This window comes from Epinephelus moara, chromosome 5 (genome assembly GCF_006386435.1).
Source record: "Epinephelus moara isolate mb chromosome 5, YSFRI_EMoa_1.0, whole genome shotgun sequence".
NCBI classification, from domain to species: domain Eukaryota; kingdom Metazoa; phylum Chordata; class Actinopteri; order Perciformes; family Serranidae; genus Epinephelus; species Epinephelus moara.
In genome coordinates, this window is record NC_065510.1 from 44,099,487 (window position 1) to 44,107,072 (window position 7,586).

The 7,586-nt window shown below is 41.1% G+C and overlaps 1 long non-coding RNA gene across 1 annotated transcript in view; it reads right to left on the minus strand.

The window, feature by feature from the left end:
- The window catches only part of LOC126390157 (uncharacterized), a 698,278-nt gene that overhangs the window by 207,726 nt on the left and 482,966 nt on the right, over positions 1 to 7,586 (minus strand). The window lies entirely within an intron of this gene.

Sequence of the window (7,586 nt, forward strand, 5' to 3'; positions counted from 1 at the left end):
CAGNGTTCACCGACGTTGAGCGCAGTTGTTCTCCTCCACGTGCTGCGTGACGGCTGCCACCTGCTCCCAGTCTAAAATAAAGGCTGATACACCAAGCTAAGCCACCTAATGCTAGGATATGTTGTTGTGTTGTTTTTCTTTTTTCCACCGCAGGTGAAAACTTTTTTTTCATTCACTGGTCAATTTTGATATTTTGGGCTATTTTGTTTTCGTATGCATTTAGACTCGTGCAGTGACACTCAGTTTATGGCCCGCGGGCCAAATCTGCCCCCCACTCCAGCCCTTTTCAAATTCACCATGAAACTAATGAATGTCACTGACAGAGATGCAGGCTAGCTTTCCACAGATTTCTGTAACGTATATTTGGACAATTTACCAGTCATCTGAAGTTTGGTGGAAATGTTATCACAGACCCTGTTTTTCTTCTGGTTGTCCTTAGAAGTTGCTAGTGCTGTGTTGTGCAACTCTGGGCATCTAGTCACCATCATTATTATTGCGCCCCTCTCTATTTTATCAGTCAAAGCCAGCCGGCCACTGCCAGAGCAAAATCACGTGGATGGTAAGGGCGCCAGCAGAGTTACTGCACGGTAATGTGAAAACACCTTAAGGTGCCAGAGTATAAACTGGCTCCTAAGTTAAAAATCATCAAAGTAGAGCTTGTTTATCAAAAAAAGTGCAAGGGGAGAATCCCCTGGACCCCACAAATGACTAGGCTAAGCCCCGATGTCCCTAAATCCTAGAAACGCCCCTGCATACATGTGTGGAGCTGCTGACAGGCCTCTGCATTTAACACAAGTGGTCTGACGAGTTGAATATCCCTGGACTAGAAGAAAGAAAACGTCCAAAATACACATTAAGGTGTTTATTTTAGTTCAAATTTCTGTTCTGGAAGTGTTTTCAAAAAGCACATACTTGTTTAGATAAGGCATTATTTGCATATTTAAACATACTATTTAAGAAAACTTGTAATATAAAGATAACTGTTAATGTAAGTAATCAACTGTGTAATTTTCATGGTGATAAATATTAGTTAAAAAATTGACCCTATTCACCTGGGGTTTGTCCCCTTGATACAGTCACAACATGCTGTTTTGTCCTTATTAATATTCCTTCAGCTGTCACTCCCACCTCTTATGTTCGTCCTTGCTTCCAGTGCCCATGTGGACATGCAGCCGTACCGGTGGCCAGATTATGAGACACAGCTTCTCAGAGAGCTGCAGAGACAACAAAACAATGCCCAATTCTGTGATACCCTGTTGCAAACTGAGGGTGAGCTGTGAAGCATATGTTAAGTTTTAAATTAAAGGGGTAATAAATAAAAAAATTAACCTTTTTTTTTTTTTTTTTTTTNTGTTGCAAACTGAGGGTGAGCTGTGAAGCATATGTTAAGTTTTAAATTAAAGGGATAATAAATAAAAAAATTAACCTTTTTTTTTTTTTTTTTGTGTGAAGGTATCTCAGTCCCAACCCACAGTTGCATTCTTGCGGCACTCAGTCCCTACTTGTCTCAGAAGCTGTCAGCCTCCCCGCTGCCTCCATCGGGCCAGAAGCGCCAGCTCCAGCTCCAGGCTGTGAAGGCCCAGACCCTGCTGAAGCTTGTTGGTCTTCTGTACTCTGGGGAGCTGGAGGTAGAAGGAAGCGTGGAGCAGAATGATGTGCTGTCTGCAGCCCGCCAGTTTGGAATCACAGACCTTGTTGAAGGACAGAAAGATGGGGTTGGGAAGGAGGGAGAACTCCAGAAAAGAAGTTCTGGGAGTTGCAGAGAGAGGACTGAAAGTAGAAAAATGCAGGATGCAAAAATTCAGGCTGAAATGGCTGGAATGAGAGAGAGAGATTTCCCAACTGAAAAGCAAAGGTGTGTATCCATAGGCACACAGACTGTTACAACGGTTGAAAAGACAGTGGGCGGTTATTTTACTTCCATCTCATTGCAATCCCAAAGCATCACACTTGATAAATATATTAGCTCCACTCCTCCACCTACTTCCAGTAAGCCCAGTGGAATGTGCAGTGATGGAGAAACTACATTAGATCGATCCTGTGACAGTGTAACAAATCCCACATCAATTCCATCTTCGTCCAGCAACGTGAAGACTCTCTCTATTCCCCCTAATGATGGCTCAGACTCTCCAACACCTCAGGAAGACAGCGCCAACCAGTGGTCATCTGGGTCCGGGGACAGCTTACAGGTGTCGGCTGAGGATGTGACAGGATTGGAGGATGGAAAATCAAATGGCAATGGCAGTGAAAATACAGAGTGGCCAAGCCACAGCAACAGAGATGAGATGCTAGGAGAAGAAAGGGGAAACTTAACAGAGAGGAGGTGTGTACATGTAGGGATAAAGAACCTGGCTAAGATGAAACAGAGGCAGCAGATGATGGACACCACACAGTTTTCTGTCAAGGTAAGAAGGACTAGTTAATGATGTCACATAGAAAACAATCCGGAATGAATTGTCAGTGTACATAGACCCTAAAGCTGGAATTACATTTAGTTTAACTAGTGTGTGATGTCGAGTTTTTCTTCAGAACAGGCGTTACCAACCTTTACAATCAGAAGAGCCATTTTTGCACCAATAATAATAATTAATTTGAATAAAGGTCTGTCTGTCTGTCTGTCTGTCTATCTGTCTATCTATCTATCTATCTATCTATCTAATACAAGCAAAACATATTTGAGTCTTAAAATAAAGGTGACACAGCCTGTTAAGTCTGAATTAGCCTATAAATATTACTAATAGGTGTTGACAAGATAGCTCCTCTGCAGTGGGCTGGTTGTGATTATTTGGTACTTTCCCTCTGCAGCATTGGTGGTGAAAGCAAACAAATTTGTCCATGCACTATTTCATTCTCCTTTTTATTCCGAGACCTCACCTTTCCTGTTTTTTTATGCCTCCACGCCAGCGATAGCCATGGCCGGAGGCATTATGTTTTCGGATTGTCCATCTCTCCGTATGTCTGTCCACCCCATCCTTGTGAGCGCGATATCTCAACGACGCCTTAGTGGAATTTTTTTTTTCCATTTGGCACAAATGTCCACTTGGACTTAGTGATGAACTGATTTGATTTTGTTGGTCGTAAGTCAAAGGTCAAGGTCACTGTGACCTTGCATCTGTTTCATGAACATGATATTTCAAGAACACCTTAAGGGAATTTCTTTAAATTTGTCACAAACATCCACTTGGACTGAAGAATAAACTGAATTTTGTGGTTGAAGGTCAAAGGTCAAGGTCAGGTAATTGAAACATTAGAGATCATTTTGTCTTGCAGCTCCCTGCTTGTAGTTATGATTCATTTTTTGTCAAGCAAGTTTTGTCAGGGTATCACAATCACTCAGCTGCTGTTGCCTAGAATTTTCAGTCATGTCTCCATTTTCCCTCGAGCACAGTCACAACTGTAAAAATGACACATCATTTCTCCATTTCACAACCAAAGAAAGAAAGGAAATGAAAATGTGAGGATTGTCAGAACAAATGTGTAGAAAGCCCACTGGTGTTTTTCCTTGATGTTGTCATAATCACAGTGTTTTCTTCCCTCTGTGCAGGTGAAGCTGAAGAGGAGGACCAAAGGAGAAGAGTGGGAGGTTGTGAGCATGAAAGACAAAGATGACATGTTGTCAGTTCTTACCGCCCGGAAACAGGTAGATGATGCATTTATACACAGACACACTTGTTACCCTGTTCACTTGGATTTGATTTGATCTGTTGAGAAAATGATATTACAGTAAGGATCCCTTCATCTGCCAAGTGCATTAACTGCTCAGTAATTTGTGTTACTGATGCAGGGCAGAAAAAGACGACTGTCTCACAACATTTACTAAAAACATGACCAGGGCCCTATGAAATCCATTTATCCAGAATCAGTTTTATTTTTTCCTAAATTCCATGTTTTCTGTTTTAATTTTTCTGGAATCTGTGTTTTGAGATTAAGCACATTTTGTCATCAGAAAGAGTGTCCGATCATGTGGGGATGAATACAATTTCAACAGATCAATAAAAAAATTCAAAATGTAATGAATATCAATGAATTTGATGTAATACAACATTGCACATTTTTTAATCAAATAAATTGCTTCAATATAGTTAGAAAACAAAACATTCCATCTGTTTGTAAAATAAAGTGCTTCACATTTGAGCTTCTTGTTGCTCTGCTCTAAATGTAGCTGTTAGTGTCAAATGCCTCAGTTTTCTGGATGACTGCGGGGTGTGACAATAATGTTCATAGTCAACCCATCTTTAACGAATAAAGTCATTTCTCTCACAGTTTAGTGGTATTTATTAATTTATAAAAGACACAGGTAAACTGTTTTAACTTCCTGGGAATATAATATATAATATAATATAGTATTTGTACTGTGTCAATGCCTTACTTTGAAAAGTACACGTAGTCATGTGTATCCTGGGCTGTTTAAATGCATTTACAGGCGATGTGAGTGACAGCTGGCTTGATACAGAAATATCAGATGCTGCCTCTTGACCCAGAGAAGCACAGGAGGATTTGATCCAGCTTGGCTGACTGAGAAAAAGACTGCAGTCAAGCTAATGTTGTCACTCGCATCTCTGCAGTCAAACCAGCCACTGTTAAAGTTGAAGACAAACATGAGCAGAGCAGAGCAGAAAGAATTCTTGGAGAGTAGAACAGCTGAGCCGGGCCAGGTGCAATTTTTTTTCACCCGGCATGTGTGGAAGAGCTGGGGATTGATAAAAAAGTCAGTTTGTATTTGGTTCTGATATGAATTCAGTTCTATCAAACTAAATTTGAATGAAGATATGTGACCTCTTATTTATCTGTCTGAAGGATGACTCCAACCACACAAGAACACAGGCGGACCTTACAGACAGCAAAGCCCCTCCCTCCTCTGTCCAGCCATGCTCAATTCATAAACCAGAGACCTTGATTGTTCAACCTGCTGCCACCAACCCCCCTGAACCACCTTCTCACCCCAACGCCACCTCTGACTTCCAGCTCCTCTCTAGTGACTGCCTCGCCCCAAACCAAAATGATGGCTTAGTGTCAGTCCCTCAGCCTCCAGGCCCTGTGGAGGAGTGTGATGAGCAGATAGAGAAGCTGTTGGAGGACATCATGATGGGCCTGAACATCCTGCCAAACTTGGAGAGGGACTGCAAGAAGTCTCATTATCCACAGCCGAACCATGATGAAGCACTGGCTGTTTGCCAGGTCCCAGCTACAGAGAATGAGAGGCTGCAGAGTCGCATGCATGCTGCTGTCAGCGCAGCAGCGTTTGTGTATGACCAGGATTTTGGGACACAAATTGGTCACTCATCAACAGATACAGGTATCTCGATGCAATTGCATTCTTATGATATATACTTTTTCCTCTAACTATGTGGAGTGGGGCTTGCAAGCTACAGAGATCCTGCTAATGGAACAAGTAGCCATTTTTAATTCAAAGATGGAGAAATTTGTTAATTGGGATATTGGCAAAAATAGGACATTATGTGTCTTTTTATATATACAGTATTATAACTTTATTCATGTGTTGGGTGTTGAATCATGGCAGTGGATAATTTCACATCTATAGCTTCTTTTATATACACCAGGGGTTGACAACCTTTGTGATAAGAAGTGCCATCTTTTAAGTGTCTTCTTAATCTGTGTGCTATGTCAACCCTTGCTCCTCAAAATGCTCCATAAAAACTCTGGCTGTATCCCTACCTTTTCTTGTTTGGGGCATTGATTTTAAGCAGCAGAGCTCCTCTCTTACAGTCAAATCACAGTATCTTGACATGACCAACAAACATGATATAGCATTCACCTCCTCAAGTGCAATGTTAAATACGATGGCTTGTTTAAAACTAATTGTTTGCTGCACTCAAACGTTTTCTGTCATTTCTCCAGTGTGTAGTTAAAGACCTCTGTCTGACATTGGGGTGTGTTTATGCCTCGTTTTAGGAAATAGCTGTGGCAGAAGGCATCATGTTTTCAAGTCGTCCGTATGTCCGTCCATACGTCCGTCAATACCCGTACGCTTGTCTGACTAATGCTTGTGAACGTGATATGTGAAGAATGCGTCAAGGCATTTACTTCAAATTTGGCATAAATGTCCACTTGGACTCAAGGATGAACTGATCACATTTGATTGTCACAGGTCAAAGGTCAAGGTCCACATCCATTGCACATTACATCCATCTCATTCTTGTGAACTCAGTATCTCAATAACACCTAGAGGGAATTTCTTAAAATTTGTCACAAACGTTCACTTGTACTCAACGACGAACTGATTCGATTTTGGTGGTCAGTGGTCAAGATCACTGTGACCTTGCATCTTTCTCATTTTTAAAAAAAAATATTCTCAAGAACACCTTGAGGGAATTTCTTTAAATTTGACACAAATGTTCACTTGGACTGAAGAAAAAAAAAAAAAGATTAGAATTTTTTAGTCAAAGGTTAAGATCAGTATGACCTCACAACATATTTTTTTGGCAATAACTCAAGAATTCTTATGCTAATTATGACAAACCCTCACACAAATGTCTAATAGCATATGATGATGAAGTGATGACATTTTATATCCAAAAGGTCAAAGGTCAACTTCACTGTGACATCATAATGTTCTGCATAAAACACTTTTCTGGCCATTACTCAACATCATATCTCAAGAACAGAACGGAAGACATTTGGTCAGTTACTGAATTGGTGACACTAATCTTGAAACTGTGCTGACTGTATAGATCCTCTGAGCTGTCGGGGGAAAGATGTGTGTGAACCATCCATTTTTTCACAGACATGGATGTAAAATTTAAGAGAAACTTAATTGTTATGTGGAGGCTTACAATGAAGGGGTGGTAATTCTAGTTAGCTATCAGGCCTGCCATTGTCCACTGAGCCTGCCCCAGCAGTGTTATTATTAGAAGAAGTAGGCAACAAGTACTAGCCAATCAGAGGCAGAGAGGGGTGTCTTTGCAGAATACATGTGGCTGTGATTAAAAAAAAAAAAAAAAAAAAAAGCTGTGAAAGAGGTAATTTGGCATGCAGATGAGTAGGCACTTCGGCATTTCCAAAAAAAACCTCGTGCTAATATGCTTTTGGTTAAGCTACCGCATGCCACTGGTGGCACTGATGCATTAAGGTTACTGACCCCTTATGTAAACAGTCCTTTATCTTTGTTTTCCTTAACTGTCCTCATCAGATTGATTATTTTGTCTTAACAAGAGTCCAATACTCAAATATAGTCAATATACTATCATATGAAATGGAGAAAAGCAAAAAATCCTCACAACTGAAAAACAGGGGCAACAGAATGTTACTTGAATTACCTAAGTTTTCAATTAAAGCTATAGTTGGTAATGTTGGAGAGCTAGCAAGATTTGAAAGCGGCACCTCCTCTAAGCTCCACCCCCTCCTCCCCCTCCCGTCAGTGCTCCATTCAAAGCCACAGCCCCACAAACTTGAACGCGCATCCTGCACTGCAGCAGGAGTCAGCAGGGCAGAGGAGAGCCAAGTAAAATAACAAATCCCCCCAAAGCAAACAAATAATTACCTGTCTAACAGAAAGACAGCAACCTCTGCATCACTTTTCAGGCCCTTCAGCTCCCTCAGTTGTCTCCACCGTTCAAAAGCTGCAC